The sequence below is a fragment of the Lepus europaeus genome, chromosome 5 (assembly GCF_033115175.1).
Source record: "Lepus europaeus isolate LE1 chromosome 5, mLepTim1.pri, whole genome shotgun sequence".
NCBI classification, from domain to species: Eukaryota; Metazoa; Chordata; class Mammalia; order Lagomorpha; family Leporidae; genus Lepus; species Lepus europaeus.
The window spans coordinates 79041523-79061705 of NC_084831.1; the positions used below are offsets into that span (position 1 = coordinate 79041523).

Consider the following 20183-nt stretch of genomic DNA (forward strand, 5'->3'; position numbering starts at 1 on the left):
GCCTTCCCGGGCCATAGCAGAGAGCTGGCTTGGAAGAGGGGCAACCGGGATAGAATCCGGTGTGCCGGCGCCGCAAGGTGGAGGATTAGCCTGTTAAACCACGGCGCCAGCCTGTTCTCTACACTTTGAAATCCTTTTTCCCCCCGGTTCCTTTGTTTACCTTTCAATTAATAGTTTAAATGTTGTTTTTCTCTAGAGTCTCCATTCTTCATCTTCTTCTCTTTTGCTCACTCTTCCTGTCTTTTAAAAATCTTAAACCCCCACCTGCAAGTGCAGGTTCACATCATAATTGCTCCACTTCTAATCCAGCTCTATGCTAATGTGCCTGGGAAGGCAGCAGAAGATGACCCAAGTGTTTGGATCCCTGGCACTCACATGGGAGACCTGTATGGAGTTCTTGGTTCCTGACTTCAGCCTAGCAGTCATTTGGGGAGTGAAACAGTGGATAAAAAAATCTCTTCTGCGTGTATGTGTTTCTCTCTGTTTCTTCTCTCTCTCTAACTCTGCCTTTCAAATAAAATAAATAAATCAAATTAAAAAAAAAAAATCTTATCTGGGGCCGGTGCTGTGGCTTGGAGGGTAAGAGCTGCCGCCTGCAGTGCCGGCATCCCATGTGGGCACCGGTTCGAGTCCCGGCTACTCCACTTCTGATTCGGCTCTCTGCTATGACCTGGGAGAGTGGTGGAGGGTGGCCCAGGTCCGTGGGCCCCTGTGCCCTCGTTGGAGACCTGGAGGAATTGCTCCTAGCTTCTGGCTTCGGATCAGCACAGCTCCAGCTGTTGTGGCCAATTGGGGAATGAACCAGCGGATGGAGGACCTCTCTCTCTGCTTTTCTTTCTTTCTCTGTGTAACTCTGACTTTCAAATAAATAAATAAATCTTTAAAAAAAATCTTATCTACATCCATGGTTTTAATTGTCACCTAAATGAAAATTACTCTAAAATACTTTAAGCATCATCTCCTTCCAGAGTGAAGTTACAGATTTCTAAATGATTTTTGGGCATCCCAATGTGGGCCTGCCTCATGGTTGAGTTGAATTCAGTATGTCCCAAATCAAGCAGCTTTGCTTCCATACTTGCTTCGTTTCCTGCATCTTTTGGTCTATTAGTGGTACTATCTCTCCATCATACCCAAGCCCGGTCAATAGCAACTCTAAGGCAAAGCACCTGCCATTCATTTTCATGGGTTCTGCCCTAGATTATCCCTTAAATAACTAAATCCTCTTCAGACTATTGCAATAGTTTCCCAGAATCAACTGAGTCTTCATATTACTGACAGGTAATATTGATGCCAGTAGTAGTCCTTTTTCCATGACTATAATGAAATACCTGAGGCTGGGTACTTTGGAAAGAAAAGAGGTTTATTTAGCTCATCGTCTGGACTTTAAGGGCAATGCCACCAGCATGTGCTTGGCTCCTGGTGGAGGCCTCATGGCAGATGGCTTCAAATGTTGGCAATTACATTGTAAGGCAGAAAGCCAAAGAGAGACTGGGGTTCCACAAGACCCATGTTCATCCTTTCTGAGGACAGGGCCCCCCTCCAAGACCTAGACCTCCATTAGACCCCAGCTCTTAACGGTCCAACCATGGGGCCAGCACTGTGGCAAGCAGGTTAAGCCACCACCTTTAGTGTGGCAGCCCACATTGGAGCCCCATTTTGGGTCTGACTGCTCTACTTCGGATCCAGCTTCCTGTTAATGTGCCTGGAAAAGCAGTGGAAGATCTCCATGTGGAAGACCCAGATGGAGTTCCTGGCTCCTGAATTTGTGCTAGTTCAGAGTTTGCTGTTATGGCCAATTGGGAAGGGAAATCTCTAACTCTGCGTCTTCTTTTCTCTTTCCACTGATCTTTCAAATAAATAAATAATTCTTGGAAAAAAAAAAAAGTTCCTGCCACCTCTCAATGTTACCACACTGGGGACCGAACTTCCAATACATAAACCTTTGAGGACAACCACATCCAAACAATAGCAACTTGATTCAAATTTCTTCTTTTTGAAATCTTCAATAGTTTTTCATTGCCTATCAAACTTTTACAATTCTATTTTTACAAACATAGTAAGTTTACAGAGAACACTATGTGATCAGTATTTACCTAGACCATTTCACTTATTTCACCAAATAACTTGAAAAGTAGCTTATATGGGGGCATGAAAAAGATTATATAATTATGAAATATTAAACTATTTCCATCAATTGTGAATATATCATTGATTCAATAACCTCTTTCTAGGTGATAAAGAAATATTAAATTAACTGTCCATATTGAGTGTAAGATTTTTCTGCCTTCAGAAACATTAAAATGTGGAAAAATAATACAAATTTTTGAAACAAAGAACTAGCACATCACCCTCATTTTAAACCAACTCAATGATCTTTCCAAGATATCCAACATATTATAAACCTTTTTATTTGTCCTGGAATTCAACATTTTTCCTCTTCTCATCTGCATGTTCCTTACCTTTTTCTAGATCTGTGCTTTGGCCTTGTATTCTATGAATCGCTCCTTACTACACATGTCCAAAGCAACTCGGCTTCAAAGTTTAGCTCAAACACTCGCCTCCTTCATTAACTCTTTCCTGATTCCCCAGATAAGAATGGCCTCTGATTCTCCAACATGAAATTTAATCTGAGTGCCCATGTGAGTGCTGCTTATCACAGGCACATTAGCAGAGAGGTGGATCAGAAGTAGAGCAGCTGTGACTCGAACCAGTGCCCATAAGGGATGCCAGCACTGCAGGCCAAGGCTTTAACCTGCTACATCACAGCGCTGGCCCCAGTGATCGCGTTTTTATCAAAATTTTTTGACAGAGGCCCTTTAGTGCTTAGGCTAAAGATAGCTTCATTTAAGAAATATAAAATCCGGGGCCAGTGCTGTGGTGCAGTGGGTTAAAGCCCTGGCCTGAAGCGCCGGCATCCTATATGGACGTCGGTTCTAGTCCCGGCTGCTCCTCTTCTGATCCGGCTCTCTGCTATGGCCTAGGATAGCAGTAGAAGATGGCCCAAGTCCTTGGGCCCCTGCACCCCCATGGGAGGCCAGGAAGAAGCTCTTGGCACCTGGCTTCGGATCGGCACAGCTCCAGCCAATGCGGCCATCTGGGGAGTGAACCAGCGGATAGAACTCTCTCTCTCTCTCTCTCTCTCTCCCCCCCCCCCCCGCCTCTCCTCTCTCTGTGTAACTCTGACTTTCAAAAAAATTATATAAAATCCTTTTAAACAACAACAAGAAATTCCCCGTGTGCTAAAATAGAAATTGTCATTTTGTTCTTGTCACGGCCTAGAGGGGAAGGAGTTGCTGTAACTCTAAATATGTCTTAGCTCTAGCCCTAGTATTTCATAGGAAACTGGTATATGTTTTTTAAACAAATTAAAAGGACATATTTTGCAGACATTTTGTGGTATTCCTCATTATTGTAGTCTCAGACATTAATAAAGGGTGCCGTGTGGGTCTTAATGACTCGTTTGTTTATGTTTTATAAGTTATGGCAGAGATCTATGATGATCTCCCATGAAAACCCTTCATTTGGGTGGTAGAGTTTGCAAGTATTTGTAAGCATATTGCTCTACACCGAATATTTGTGTCCTTCCAGAATTCTTTTGTTGAAACCTAAACCCCAGTGTGATGGTGTTTGGAGTGTGGGCCCCTGGGAAGTCATTAGGTCATGAGGCCAGAGACTTCATAAATGGGATTAGAGCCCTTAGAAAAGTGACTCCAGAGGGCTCCTTTGCCTGTTGGGCCGTGGTGGACACAGGGAGAAGACGGCCCTGCATGAAGCAGGACGCGGGTCCTGAACACAGGCTGGATTTTCTGGGCTCTTGATCTTAGATGTCCCTGCCCAGAAGCTTGAGAACGAGCTGCCTGTTGTTAAACACTCAGCCCGTGCTGCTCAGTTACCGCAGCCTACATGGACTAAGACATATTTTCTCACTTATTCCTCAAAACCCCACCTTGCTGTAGATAGTAACATATAGATTTTTTTTTTTTTGCAAATCAATAAACTGAAACTCTGAGGTGTTAAATAATCCTTTTACACAAGGCCACATAACCAAAGAATGGCACAAGTTAGACTTTCTTCCAGATCTCTGTATTCTTGTGCCTGAATGTTGTCCACGATACTGCAAGGAAACTTGTATGGGAAACTGATGGCTCTTGTGTCACATGACCTTTGAAAAGACACCAAGAGTGAGCATTCCTAAAAGCTGCAGCTTGGACATGCACAGAATCTACATGATTTTATTGTGTTTCTTCAACCTGTTACTGTGTAGATTCTGAGAAAATCAGAATTCTGCACCCTTTCAAATCTCCTCTCCAGGTTCATTTGTTTACAGCTATCCAGCCTGAAACTCCTGTCACATGAAAACTAGGTGGTTTGTGTCACCTGTTATCTCAACTTCTCAGACCAAAGCCCCACACCATAAAGCCTGATAAGTGATGATGAGATGCTAGGGTCCCAAGGCTAGAAGAATGGTTTTCCAGTTTTTTTAAGGACACAGCCCACTGATTATTCATACTCTCAACCTATGTACTGATTTATGAAAAGCCACCCACAAACAAGAGGAAGTAACAGTATCAGTGCTCAAATCCACTTTGTATAACCCCAAATTGCAATTTCATACACATACCCTACTTGAGTGGTTAGCTTTATTTGGTCAATAATTGCCAAAGATGCAAAGGAAACAGGTTTTCAAACCACACCAAGGAAATCTGAAATGAATATATGTTGGTTGGCTAATACTGAGTGATTTCACAAAAATTGTACACATTTATGCTTAATCTTTATTATCACCTTGAGAGATGCACATGATTATCCCAAGTTTATGGATAAGAATACTAAGCCCCAGGAAGGTTAAGGTACTCACCCAAGATCACACAGACAGAAAGAACTGGAGTTGGGATCCAAATTCTGTTTTCCTTCAAAGTCAATACTTTTTTTTTTTTAAAGATTTTATTTATTTATTTGAGAGGTAGAGTTACAGACAGTGAGAGGGAGAGACAGAGAGAAAGGTCTTCCTTCCGTTGGTTCACTCCCCAGGTGGCCGAAATGGCCAGAGCTGCATCGATCCAAAGCCAGGAGCCAGGAGATTTTTCCCGGTCTCCCACGTGGGTGCAGGGGCCCAAGGGCTTGGGCCATCTTCCACTGCTTTCCCAGGCCACAGCAGAGAGCTGGATTGGAAGAGGAGCAGCCAAGACTAGAACCAGTGCCCATATGGGATGCAGGCACTGCAGGCAGAGGATTAACCTACTGCCACTGGGCACCAGCCCCCAAAGTCAATACTCTTAATGATTCTACTACACTGCTTCTCAGAGCGATGTTCATATAATGAGATGTAGATGAAGTTTTATTAAATATCAGATAACAATCCTTGTGAATTTTGTTCACAAGGGCCAATCGATATGATAAAAGGCAAAATATATATATATATATATATATATATATATATATATATATATATATATATAAAGAGACCCAAACCGTCCTTTGGTTTCCATTTCCTTTCTCCTCTCCAAAATTATTATTAAATTCTTAGTCAACAACTATACATATGTTCAATGCATTGAAAGTTAATTTTTTTTGCTTAAACATTCTATTGTCTTAAGGAAAACAACTATAATATATGCAGGTTATGCTGGCATTTATCTGGGTGACTGACTTCTGCAAGATAGGCATGAGACATTATTCACAATGCACACAGGAAACAAGCAACTCCCTCTACACCTGTGAGTCCTGTGGCTCTGGCCCATTGACCAGTGCCAAAAAGTTGGTCATTTTTTTTTTTTTTAACTTTTATTTAGCAAATATAAATTTCCAAAAGTACAGCTTATGGATTACAATGGCTTTTCCCCTCCATAACTTCCCTCCCGCCCACAACCCTCCCAATTCCCGCTCCCTCTCCCATTCCATTCCAAGATTCATTTTCAATTATCAAAAAAAAAAAAAAAGTTGGTCATTTCAAGAAAACATACCAATACCAGAATACAATCCTTTAAAAAAATTTATTTATGTATTGGTTATTTATTTGAAATGCAAAGAAAGGGAGGGGGAGAGAAAGAGACCTTTCATTTGCTGGTTCACTCCCTATATGCTTGCTGGGGTAAGCCAGGCCAAAGCCAGGGACAGGAAACTCAATCTAGGTCTCCTACATGGGTGGTAGGGATCCAATTACTCAAGCCATCACCTCTGCCTCTCAGCATGTGAATTAGAAGGAAACTGGAATCAGAAGCAGAGCTGGAACTTGAATCAGGCAGTCCAGAAAAATACGCAGGAATCCCAAGCAGTGTTAAGTGCTCTGACAAACACCAAACCCAGCATGGAATTTTTTAAAAAAGATTTTCTTATTTATTAGAAAGGCAGAGCTACAGAGAGGGAGAAATAAGGAAAGAGAATTTCCATCCACTGGTTTACTCCCCAAATGACTGCAACAGCTGGAGCTGGGCCAGTCTGAAGCCAGGAGCCAGGTTTCCAACATGGGTGGCAGGAGCCCAAGTACTTGAGCCATCTTTCCTAGGCCATTAGCAGGGAACTGGATCAGAAGTGGTGCATATGGGATGCTAGTGCCACAACCAGTGGCTTTACCTAATGTTACACCACAGTTCCAGCCCTGAAATCATTTTTTTTTTTTATTTGAAAGTCAGTTACAGAGAGAGAGAGAAAGGGGGACATAGAGAGATTTTCCATCAGCTGGTTCACTTTCCAAATGATCCCACCAACCAGGGCTATGCCAGACCAAAGCCAGAAGCCAGGTGCTTCATCTGGGTCTCACATGGGTGCAGGGGCCCAAGGACTTGGACCATCTTACGCTGCTTCTCACAGGCCATAGCAGGGAGCTGGATTGGAAGTGAAGCAGGTGACAAATGGCACCCATCATGTCACAACGCCAGTCCCCCAGCATGCAGTCTTGACATCTGGTAACACCTGGAATGGTAATTGAGAGAACATTTAAAAAAGGGTAAGTATAATTACTTAAATTGGCCATGGTACAACTGGATAATGCCAAGTACAGCTGTTCTGTTTGGGTAGCATGGCACCCTGTTTATACCAGAATACTTGTTTAACTAATTATTTGATGACTTTTATGCAGATTTATTTATAAAAGTAGGACTGAAAATGAAAACTAAATATTGACACTATTGATAAGAAGGGTAAATCATAAACTTAATACAATTAAGTTGAACTTGAAGAGCGGTGGGCAATCCCCAAGCTGATAAACTGTTGCTTCAATCAGATGATGGGGGAGGGGTTCCAGTCAGTACTCTAGGTGTCCAATGGTGAATGAAAAGAATTAAATATACAAGCAAAAGGGTAGAAATATGCGATTAAAAATTACATCAAAAAACAAGATGTTTTGGGGCTTTTATAGGAATTTTAGTCCTTTGATGCTAGATCTCCATTTATAATAGGCGGGTCTATTATTTGATTTTTGCAGATCTGTTCATATTTTCAGGATTGCATTATGTTCTGATGTACATAGAGGACTGCCAGTACCTAGTTGTTTTGTCTACATCCTCATTCCTTTAAGTTAAACAAACAAATTGGATGTCAGAATGATGAAGACTGCAGAATAAGCGAAAGGAAACGAAAATAATTTAAGATCCAGGGGCTGGGGCAAGTATCCAGGTTTGTGCATGGGGAAGAGCTGGGACCAATGCAGCTGCAAACCGGCACCCAGCAGAGGCATGGGCACACGAATGCTGCATTTTTGGATGGACAGAAAGCCATTCCAGGGTTTCTGCCTTCTTTCAGACTTTGGAGGAATTAAAAAAAAAAAAAAAAAGAAAGAAAGAAAACCTAGGTACATGAATTGCATTGAACTTCATACTTCAAGCAGTGCCAAATCAACAACTCCCGGAGCACAATGTCCTACTCCTACCCCAGGAATGTCTTGGGCTGGGATGAATGTGTGCCATCGCGGGGTCAGTTCTGTCCCCAGTGCAGAGTTGCAGTTTTCCTCCTCCCTCAAACACCCAAAAGGCTTCTCAGGTGTGGCTGTGCACAGCCTGTCCTCCCTAGGGTAAGCAGCCTGCCTTCCCCAGTCCTCAGTACAATGGAGAGGAAAGTTCTACCCGCCCACTCATCAGGGACTACAAGACCCAGCTCATATCCTGCCAGCCTCAGGATGGAACACGAATCCTTTTAACTACCTGGGCACAGTAGCTGACTATCAGGAAACTGCCTGTGGCCTCCACACATTGCCACACTATTTACACAGCTGATGGAAGTTTGCCCTGGTTGAGGAATTTGGCTCTAGAGGATTCCCCTTCAAATTCCCAAAGGGTCTATTCACCCTGTCACACCCGCACAGATGCCTGTGGAGATAGCAACAGTGGGGTTCATTTTCTGACCTCCCCTGTACACAGCTATTCATTCTTCACGTTTATTTAAAAGTGGGGGGTCAGATTAGAGCTGGAGGGAGCTACAAAACCTAACATTATATGAGATATTTTCAAGAAATATTTTAAGTAAAGTCAACAACCCCCTTTCCCTGCCACTCAAACATTCCTGTGCTTTATTCAGCGGCCTCCACTCAGCTCTCCTGGCTCCTAGACAGGCCCAGAGCAGAGCTAGGACGTGACTCCCAACAGAAAGTGGCCCTGTCCAAGCAGAGGGAGGGGAGCTCAGAAAGTCCACCAACTCTCGAAGCAGAGAGTAGAGAAGCAGCAAAGCAGGGGCCTTAATAATCCCTCCCTTCATAATTTAAAGCCCTGCTAGTAACAGAGAAAGAGAAAATAGCAAATGGGTGATTTTATCGTGACTAGAAGACACAGCAGAGGTGGCAAAAAGGAGGGAGTAGTTTCCTGAAGCCCATCTTGCTCTTCTAAAGATAAGGCCCAATTTTTATTCTTTTAATTATTAAAATGTGTTAGAAATGGCAGTAAGCTATTAATTTCTCCCCCTCTCATTACTAACCGCAATTGCAGTGACAGGCCAATGCTGCCAGGGGTGGGGCTTGCTTTTCCTAGCTGTGAATGACCTCTTTCACTAGGAAAATTGGTCTGGAAACAGCCCTGCACTTGGGAAAGAGGCGTCTAGGAGATGTAAATGTGTGTCCAGAATGTTCCTTTTCTTAATTTCCGTCCCTTGCTCCTAGTCTTCTCCTAGTCTAAATAATTAATCTTCTTACATTGCTCATGTAAATTCCACATAAATCAGTTCAACCCAAAGGAGAAGAGGAAGAGAAAAAGGAGGAGGAAGCAGAGGAAGGGGAAAGAAGAAAATGGTCTTCCCATGTTATCTCCCACTTCTTACCCTTTAAGGAGTCAAACATGTAGTCTTGGGTTTAAGGGCTTTGGTTTTGGTGCTAAACTTTCTGAGTTTGACTTTGCTAAATGACTATGTGAGTGGCCAAATCATATTCATTTCAGTTTCCTTATTTGTATCAATTTCCTCACTTATAAAATGGGAGCAACAGTAGTCCCACACTTCTGGGGTGGCGAGGATTGTGAAGTGTTAACAGAACTCATCTTGAGTAGAGCCTACAATCAGAAAGCACTTAGGAACAGTTCCTGGCTACTACTTACTATGGTTTAGATGTGTTCCCCCCCAAAAAGCATGTGTTGGAAACTTCAGCACCATTCTCACAGCATTAAAATATGGGACATTAGAGTGAACCTCCACTTTGCCTATGACCTTGTCTAAATAAGATCAGAGTCAGCGAACTCAAAGGCTTCCATAGTCTTGGCAACTCATGACAAGAGCCTTGGGTGATTACTGACGCCATAAACAAGAGTGTCAATTTCTTAAGTCAACAACAGGAGTCACTGTGCACTTACTCCTCATGTAGGATCTCTGTCCTTAATGTGTTGTTCAATGTGAATTAGTGCTATAACTAGTACTCAAACAGTATTTTACACTGTTCTGTGTGGGTGCAAACTGATGCAATCTTTACTTAATATATACTAAATTGATCTTCTGTATATAAAGAGAATTGAAAATGAATCTTGATGTGAATGGAATGGGAGAGGGAGTGGGAGATGGGAGGGTTGAGGGTGGGAGGGAGGTAATGGGGGGGGGGAAAGCCATTGTAATCCATAAACTGTACTTTGGAAATTTATATTTGCTAAATAAAAGTTAAAAAAGAAAGAAAGAAAGTTACCTCTTGCTAAAAACATAAAAAAAAAAGAGGTGATTAAGCCATGAAGACTCTGCCCTCGCAAATAGATTAACACCACTATTGCAGGAGTCAATGGAGAAGGTTCATTATTCATGAACCTCATAAGAGGTCGAGGTCAGCCCCCTTTGGATTCACTCATTCTCTCTCTCTCTCTCTCTCTCTCTCTCTCTCTCACTTTCCATCATAGGATGATGCAGCATGGAGCCCCTCGCCAGATCCTGATCTGGGACTTTTTCAGTCTCAGAACTGTGAGCCAGTTCACTTCTGTTCATTATAAATCACCCAGTCTATGGCATTCTGTTACAGCATCACAAGGTAGATTCAGACATTATTTTTGGCTTTTTCATCTCTAAACGGCCAGATTGAAGGCAGACCTCACGAACACCCCAGGCAAGCAACACTGACTAGAGATAGAGGCCATACACAGAATGGTTTGCAACTCTTTAGCAGAACAGAAGCACGTAAAAGCCAATAGTCATTTTTATTAAAGTTCAAACACAATGCTATATTTGTGATGAGCTCCAGGCTCATGGCTTATAGGAATTGGGGAGAAAATGGTCTTTCTGTATGCATGGTGATGGACAGAGCTGTATTTGATAAAAGGAAATTTAGGAAAAAGCAATTTAAAATGACTGAAGGATTTTTTTTTTTAAAGAGAAAAGAAATGTCTAAAAAAGAAAAGGTTAATGAGTAAGCAGCAACCTAGCTTCATATTCAGCTGATCTCCATAATAGAGCTAGTGTTTGGGGACCAAAATAACCTCATATTATAGGCTTTCTGCGATTCAGGGAGGGAGCTGCACAAGAAATTACCATGTAGTCTGGGACGGAGTTAGACCCACAGTGTAACCCCATCTCTGCCTGCGTCCATTCCAAAGGTCCAGCGCAAACCCTTTCCTCTGCTCTCGTAAGAAAAATTTGGCCTTGTGGTTAAAAGCAAAGAAGCTGGAGTAGAAAAAGCTGAGGTGGGAGTACCGGCACCACCATCAACTCACTATGTTGTAGCATGTTAGCCCTCCGAAACTGTAGCGTCCTCGTGTGGAAGTGGGGCTACCACTAGTGCCTGCGCCAGAGGGCTGTGTGAGTGACAACTTGAGAACACACACTGAGGATAAAGTCTTCTCCCCTAAGTGCCATTAGGTAGAACCCAACTCAATAGTTCATTTTACACATAAGAAACTAGAGGGACTGACGCTGTGGTGTAGAGGGTAAAGTTGCCACCTGCAGTGCTGGCATCCCATGTGGGCACTGGTTCAAGTCCTGGCTGCTCCACTTCCAATCCAGCTCTCTGCTATGGCCCAGAAAAGCAGTAGAAGATGGCCCAAGTCCTTGGGTCCCTGCACCCGTGAAGAGACCTGGATGAAGCTCCTGGCTCCTGGCTTCGGATCAGCGCAGCTCTGGCCGTTACAGCCAGAGTTCTCTCTGTGAACTCTGATTTTCAAATAAATAAATAAATCTTAAAAAAAAAAAAAGAAACTAGAACACAGAGATGTTATGACTATCTCACATTGCACAATGCGTTTGTTACAAAGTCCAGAAACAGAACTTAGATATTGATTCTTAATTCAGTATATTTGCACTAAACATGCTTCCACTGCTACAGAGCTCCACAAATATCTCCCACATGGGTTTTGACCTTTTCTGAACATCAACTGTATTTCCAACAGGTATCATCGATATAACTTTTAGCATACTCTATAAAAGTGTTCCCTCAACTATCTTATAGATGCCTTGAAGTGACACAAGTGGTTTCACATGTCTTCTGTCCAGCCTCAGGAGCCCACTCAAACACTGGGGACAGACTGTTCTTGATTGATAGAGTGGTTTGTTTAAGAGGTTCTACTTGGAATAAAATGTTACTGTGAGAAAGGGAACAAATGTCAAGGTCTGCAAAAGATCAGAGCAGAGGAAACAGGTTTTGAATACACCCAAAGAGTCCCATACAAAATTAACCGTAAAATGGGGCCAGCTGGGATGGCATTGTGGTGTCATGGGCCGGCATCCCATATGGGCACCAGTTCAAGTCCTGGCTGCTTTACTTCTGATCCACCTATCTGCTCATGGTCTTGGGAAAAGCAGTAGAAGATGGCCCCAAAATCTCAGCAACCACATGGAAGACCCAGATGAAGCTCCTGGCTCCTGGCTTTAGCCCAGGCCAGACCTGGTCATTTTGACGATTTGGGGAGTGAACAAGTGGATGGAAGATCTCTTTGTGTCTCTCCCTCTCTCTCTATAACTCTGCCTTTTAAATAAATAAATCCATCCTTTAAAAAAAATTAACCACAAAAGAATTTAAACACAGGAAAATGGAAAAAAGGCAGCTGAAGATTCTCTCCTTATGTAATTTTTTTAAAAAAAAAGACAGTCTATTTTTAAACAAAAATAGGTTGACACAGGCCATTGGTTCTTGACCTGTAGTCTGTAAACTCCAGAGTTGCAGAGTTCTTGCCAAGGATCTGCAGACTGATTTGCATCACACACATTACAGAATGAATGAATGAATAAGATCTCGTACTTATGTGCAATATGTTTTTGCCCCCAGATACATGTGGATAAATATGCCTATGTTAATTTAATAAAATTCAAAATTTTCAAAGATGCTATAAATTTAATTTTTCATCAATAAAAACAATGGCTAGAATTATTTATAGAGAATACTTTGTTATCCTCTCAATGGTATGCAGGAAATAGGTATAATTGTTATTTCCATTTGATAGATAAGAAACTGAGATGTGGAGACACTGAGAAACTCGTCCTTCGGTTTTGCTAGTAGTAAATCATGTGGCTAGAAACTGTCTTCAAAGCTTGCATTGTAGTTACCCATGCTGAGCCATTTCTTGGTTACCAGTATAAAAACATCACTTTGCCTATTTCATACATGTCTATGTGTGTAGAGGGCGGGTGCTTATCCATAACATTTTATGTTCAAAAATGATTCTTACATCTGCAAAGATCAATAACAACACAAACTGCTGGTCAAAATGGCTCCAGAAAATTAGCTCTGTGACTTTGGGAAATATGAGTGTTCAGAAGATTCAATGGGTAGATCTCTAGAGATAGCTCCAAGCCAGAAATTCTATCATCCTATAATTTAGATTAGCATTTCCCAAAGTGGATTCTGCAAGAATGCTGATCCTAAGAAATGCTCCACAGAAAATGTTTCCATGATTAAATTTTTGAAAAACACCATGAACTAAAAGGACCATCATATACAAAAGAGAATATTCTCTTTTGGAGATTCACAATTACACATTCATGTATTAAAGGCACTGAGAGGGTCCAGCACTCTGGTGTGGCAGGTAAAACCGCCGCCTGCAGTTCTAGCATCCCACATGGGTGCTGGTTCAAGTCCTGGCTGCTTCACTTCAGATCCAGCTCTCTGCTATGGCCCAGGAAAGCAATGGAAAATGGCCCAAGTCCTTGGGCCTCTGCACCCACATGGGAAGCCCAGAAGAAGCTTCTGGCTCCTGGCTTCAGATCAGACCAGCTCCAGCTGTTGCGGCCATTTTGGGAGGGAACAAGCAGACAGAAGACTTTCTCTCTCTGCCTCTGCCTCTCTGTAACTCTGCCTTTCAAAAAAAATAAATAAATCTTTAAAAAGAAAAAGCTCTGAGAAGTCCTGCAGGACATTTGAATGCACAAAATTAAACAGGTTCTCTTCTTATAAGAATTTTTAGCAAGGAAACCTTTTTATTTTGTGTAACCCAGGGTACTCTAAAAATATTTGGGCATCGCCGGCGCCGCGGCTCACTAGGCTAATCCTCCGCCTTGCGGCACCGGCACACCGGGTTCTAGTCCCGGTCGGGGCACCGATCCTGTCCCGGTTGTCCCTCTTCCAGGCCAGCTCTCTGCTGTGGCCAGGGAGTGCAGTGGAGGATGGCCCAAGTGCTTGGGCCCTGCACCCCATGGGAGACCAGGATAAGTACCTGGCTCCTGCCATCGGATCAGCGCGGTGCGCCGGCCGCAGCGTGCCTACCGCGGCGGCCATTGGAGGGTGAACCAACGGCAAAAGGAAGACCTTTCTCTCTGTCTCTCTCTCACTGTCCACTCTGCCTGTCAAAAAATAAAAAAATAAAAATAAATAAATAAATAAATAATAAATAAATAAATTAAAAAATATATATTTGGGCATCAAACCCTTTTGTACATAAATATTTCATGGAACTAGTTCCATAGACATGGCTAGTTTATAACTAGGGCAGTTAAAACATTCCTGTATAATACAATAGGCTATGAAAAGTGATATTCTGAGATTGTTCCCAAAACTATCATTCTATGATAGTATTGGCTTTCATAAAGCTCTTTAGTCCAAAGTAGTATTTATCTAAGGACCATACAGTCTGATTATTTTTTGGTCTCTCTTCAAGCATGGGATAAAAGTTTGTAACAATGATAGTTAATCTGCTCTAAAGGTTATGGCCCTCTCTTCAAAATCCATTCTAGACTAAGAGTTCTCAAACTCTGCCATCGCCAGAATCAGCTGGAAGTGTTGCTGCCCCAATGATTGCCAAGGCCCAGCCCCAGAGTCTCTCACTTTAGTACATGGGGGATGAGACCTGAGACTACAGGAGGCCACTAATAAGGTCCCAGGGGACACTGAGGCCCCTGGCAGAGGACAACTACACTCACCCGGAGCTCTGGGAGCAGGTGAGACCACGGAGCAGACCAGAGAAGACATCCATTAGGTCTCTGCTTGCATCATCGAGGGCTCCTCCCTTCCCTCTTGCTATGCATAACCACAATTCTTGGTTATTTGGCCAAATAACCATGGCATTTTCTTTGTGCTTTATATTTTTACTTACACAAGTCTCAACACTTCAAGTATGATGGACAAAATAAAGAGAATAGTCTTTGACCGAGCTTCGACAGAAGAAGGTATTCCAAAAACAGGCAATAGTCATCTATTTAAGAGTCAGTCTTGTATTTCCTCACTCCAATCATAAGGGGTACGTTTCAGTCGATAAATTTATCCTTCTCTCCTTGGAGGAGTGATTAAGTTACCGTTTGTTAATATAGATAGATGAGTTTACATTACTGGCACTTGGGCTAGGGCTCTGTTCACTCGAACCCAAAGTCAGCCTTTGGTTTCTACAGTAGAATAGTCTGTGTTGCCAGAGAATCTACAGTCATGGGGCTCTTGAAAATAATGGTGACTGTAAATGTAACTACAGAGTCAGACTCTCAGCAGGCCTGGTGTAATAGATGCGTTCCCAGGAAACTGCAAGTCAAATTACCAGCAATTGAATCCTATTTACATATTTACATATTCTAATTTTAGATCCACCCAACTGGCACTGTTTCCCAACTCCAGCTTGAAGTTTCTTTGCCTTCTGCGGCTCTGCAGACCTAATGAACTGCCAAGGAAGCAAGACAGAAATGAACTTTTCCTGACCATTCTCTAAGGTCTGCAGCATTTCATCTACACCAAATGTGCAACAAGAGTGTGAGCCAAAGAAAAGTGGGGGCTCAGAGAGGCTCCAGTCCCATGAACTACTTGCAACAATAACAAACCCCCCAGCCATAACTACTCAAACGGCCACTCACCTTTCACCCCACCTCATCAATCCCTAGCTCCAAGTCCTTAGCAATCCTTACATGGAATAGGGGAGCTCCTGCTTGAAAGGACAGCTGGAAAGAGAGAATGATTTGGCATTGGGATGAATTGGTCTTAATCCATTATGTTTTTAAAGTTATCATTTTCATAGATCTAAGTATCACCTTCGAGGTGACAGTAGCTGAAATAGAAATTAAGTGAGAGAGTCAAAGTGGGTGCTAATGGTAAGATCAAATCAATACATTGCAGTCAGAAGGATGCAAATTATCGCAGACCGTTAATAAGCCCAGTGAACGACCAATGCAAATAATAAAAATGTACAAGTAAGAGGTCCTGCATGACCCCACATATGCTAACCCGGGGCTTGAGCAGCACATACAGCATCTGACTGCTCCAGCCACAGTGAAAGCAGTAGCAACAACTCGCTCATTCTGGCTTGGTTATATAAGGCAGTTCATGGCAGGGTTCTTGGTTAAAAGGAAAACATCCCGTCTACCCAGGCTCTGAAACCCTATGCAAACAACATTCTCACAAGTAAGCTGAGCTCTGCCCACGGAGCATTCTTTAGGGCTTAGCACATGTATAAGCTGAGTTGCCCGCCATTCTCCACACAATATCAGGAAGGATTTTATGAATGTGCAATCTTAGGTTTTAAAAGGAGATCGCAAGAGTCGACAATGACCTAAACTCCTGGTGAATGTCAGCCTTTCAGCAAAGAGAATGTCACTAGCAATCCAGAGGACTCCACAGGGTGGCTGTGCATTTTGAAACCAGGAAAGGAATTGCCAGTTTTAATGGTTGCTGGGGTGTGAGAGACACGGCAATTGGACAGCTCATGATACCTCTGGGAAATAGTTCGTCAGAAATAAACAAGGTTTGTGAATAGAGTCTACTACTCTGGGATCTGCTGGTTTTCCCTGGCTGATTTCCCAGATTACTTCGGTTAACTTTATGTCAACAGAAACCCAGCCTCTTCTGCACAGACTTCAATGCCACTATTCTGAAGAGATTGGTACCAACTCTTGGCTCATTCAGAGTATCAGAGTTTCTAAGTCAGAAACCCAGACCACCATGAGTTAAACCGAGTTCTTACTTTCTTGTCTTCATTTAACATTTACCTGGTCACCTGTAACTGGTCCAATGAGAGACACTGATGATACAAAGATGGTAGGAAGTAGTCTTCTCCCCCAAGGGGTTCAGCTTACCCACACAAACAAAAGGCACAGTCAGGAAATGCACATGGCACCTCAGGGCCACAAATGTCCTTAACAGAAGACAGGACCTCGTGGGCATCTGCAGGTAGCACACCTGACTGCATCGTGCCTCCTCGAGGTGGGATTTCAGTCGGGTGTTGGTTGATGAGGATAGCAAAGCAGAGACATAATCACATGCAAAGATGTAGCACCATGATGGAGCATGGCAGGCCCAGAGAATGGTGTGGGGCTCTGTGTGGTGGCAGTAGCCAAGAGTCTGAGAGAACTGAGGCAAGAAACAGCTGTGAATCTTGCCCTTCTTAACAAGGGTTTGGGGTGGACTTGAGAAGTTAGACGTGTCCAGGGCTACTGAGGTATTGACTCACTAGGATGAGTGTGTGGGAGAGAGGGGGACATGAAAGCCCGAAGGGATGACTGCTCCTCCCAAGTATCCAATCCAAATGCATCTGGACAAATCTTTGCTGAGGGAATTCTGAGGCTAGTGATGAATGGTATCAGTGTAATCTACCATTGCTGAAAAAGTGAGGATAGTGTTTCTGATAGATCAGCAGAGAAAGCAAGCCCTCTCCTTCCCACTCAACAGGATACACAATCTCCTATGTACACTGGTCACCTCCTTTGTCTAAAATCTCAGCTGTCCAGCACCACCAGAGTTGTCTTCTTAAAACACAGCTTAAAAACCTGGCTTCCCAGTGACTATCGAATCTGAAGTCCAAGTTCTTCAGCAATCTTAGCTTTTCCTCATATGGCCTACTTTTCTACTCTTGTGCTCTTGCTCATGTAGGAGTGACATGCCTTTCTCCTCTATTCTTGGGCTGTCTAAACTCGACTTTTCCTTCAAAGTCCAGCATAACGGCCACCCCCTCAGTGAAGCTCCTTACTTCTCATGATGACTCCTTCCCATCAGGAAGTATAGTCTAATTTCTCCCCCTTGAATCTGGGATGACCTCATGACTCACTTGCAACCAATGGAATGCTGCTGAGGTCATGCCGCCTGAATTTTGAGGCTAGATATGAAAGGACTATGCAGCTTCCTCCTTGCTCTCTTGGGATCCTTGTTCCGGGGAAGTAAGCTACCATGTGAGATATCCAGCTCCCCGACACTGCAGGACTGGAAAGACTGTGGACATACTCCAGTAGGCAGGCCTGGCTGAGCCCATGTGCAGTCATTTCCACCAGGGTATCAGGCAAAGAGGCGAGTAAAATCATGTTGGATCTTCCTAAGTCGCCTCCCTGCTAGCTGGGCAGCAATTAGTGACCTCAGTCCTCTCCAGGAAGGGCAGTAAAGAGACTCAGAGGAAGCTGCCTGATTTCTGACCACAGAATCCATGAGATAAGATTTGATGGTGCTGTTTTTTTATGAACATTTATGTATTCATTTATTTTAACTTTGTGTTTTATTTATTTAAAAGGCAGAATGATACACACACACACACTCATGGGGAGTGGGGGGAGAGAGAGAGAGAAAGACCTCGAGTTATTCCCCAAATGCCCACAACAGCCAGGACTGGGCAAAGCCAAAGTCAGGAGCTGGAAACTCCATCTGGACCCCACACATGGGTAGCAGGGATGCAAGTATGTGAGCCATCACCTGCTGCCTCTCGGGTGCCTTAGTAGGAATCTGGATCAGAAATGGAGGCACTCTGATCTGGGAAGTATGTGTCCCATGCTCAGGTTTGACCCACTGTACCACAACACCTAACCCCCATGGTACTGTTTTAAGTTACTAAATTTTTTTAAAGATTTGTTAATTTATTTATTTGAAAGGCAGAATTACTGAGAGAGGGGCAGAAAGAGAGAAGGAGAGAAAGATCTTCCACCCACTGGTTTACTTCTCAAATGGCCACAATGCCTGGGACTGGGCCAGGCTAGAGCCAGGAACTCCATCTGGTTCTCCCACATAGGTGGCAGGGGCCACAGCACTTGGCCATCTTCTGTTGCTTTCCCAGACACATTAGCAGGGAGCTGGATGGGAAATGGAACAGCCAGGAATCAAACTGGCACTCTCAGGGGATGCTGGTGTGCAGGTAGTGGTGGCTTAGCCCACTGTGCCACGATGTTGACGCCCTAAGTTATTAAATTTTGAGGTAGATTTTTTACACAGTAGTAAACATGGGAAAAGTCAGGGAATGAATCCCTGGACTTTCCTTTTACTCTGAGAGCTAAACCGTCTTCTGAAATAGTCATAATCACAATTTAAGATGAAAACATTCGGAATCTCCTGGCACATTGAGGGTGCGTGGTGAGCACCACAGAGTGAGCTGGGTCCTAACTGGCCCTGAAGCCAAAAGTCAGTGGGGATGGAGAGGTTCCCAGGAGGGAGCAGTGCTGCTGACCTGACCAGGAAAAGGAGCGCTCATAGGCCTGGGATGTCCACTCCACTTTGTAGAGGCGCAAATTGGAGGCCAGAGGCATGGATGGATTCTTCATCAGCGCTGGCGCATGGCACAAGTGGGTAAAGCCTCTGCCTGCGATGCCAGCATCCCACATGGACTCTGGTTCAAGTCCCAGCTGCTCCAGTTACGTTCCAGCTCCCTGTTAATGGCCTAGGAAAAGCAGCAGAAGATGGCCCAAGGGCTTTGGGCCCCTGCTACCCACCTGGGAGACCCAGAAGAAGCTTCTGGCTCCTGGCTTTGGCCTGGCCCAGCCCTGGCTGTTGCAACCATTTGAGGAGTGAACCAGCAGATGGAAGATCTTTCTGTGTGTGTGTGTGTGTGTATCTCCTCTTCTCTCTGTAATTCTTTCAAATAAATAAATCTTTTAAAAAAATTCTTCATCACTGCCAGACGGTGGAAAACAGAGATCCTATGAATGGGCACCATGGCATGATGGTATAGCAGGTTAAGCCATTGCTTGGGGTGCCTGCAACCCCTGAATACCTGGGATCAACTTCCCCCTCTGCTTCCCACACTTGATCTGCTTCCCATCCAGCCCCCAGCTAATATGCCTGGGAGGCAGCAGATAATAGCCCAAGTACTGGGTTCCTGTCAAAAATGTGGGAGACCCAGATGGAGTTCCTGGCTCCTAGCTTTGGCCTGGCCCATCCCTGACTGTTGTGGGCATTTGGGGAATAAACGAGCAGATAGAGAGATCCCTCTCTCTCTCTCTCTCCTCCTCCCTTCTCTCTCCCCTCTCACTTCACTATGCTTTCAAATAGATAAAAGTTAAGAAAAAGAATGGCGATTCTAGAAATATTTGTTAAATGAATAGACTGAATGTGGGAACTGTGGGCAGTATCGGGAGTACTGTTTACTGGGAGGCAAAGGCCCCGGAGTTTCACAGGTGCCAAAATGCCCCTGTGCAGATCT

At 43.7% G+C, this 20183-nt stretch overlaps 1 long non-coding RNA gene across 1 annotated transcript in view; it reads right to left on the minus strand.

The window, feature by feature from the left end:
- Positions 1–5909: 5909 nt before the first annotated feature.
- The window catches only part of LOC133759906 (uncharacterized), a 34714-nt gene continuing 20440 nt past the window's right edge, over positions 5910–20183 (minus strand). Inside the window, exons 2-3 of the long non-coding RNA XR_009865929.1 lie at positions 15652–15735; positions 5910–6912 (exon numbers count right to left, since the gene is read on the minus strand). This is a non-coding gene — a long non-coding RNA (uncharacterized LOC133759906). The remainder of the gene's footprint in view (positions 6913–15651; positions 15736–20183) is intronic.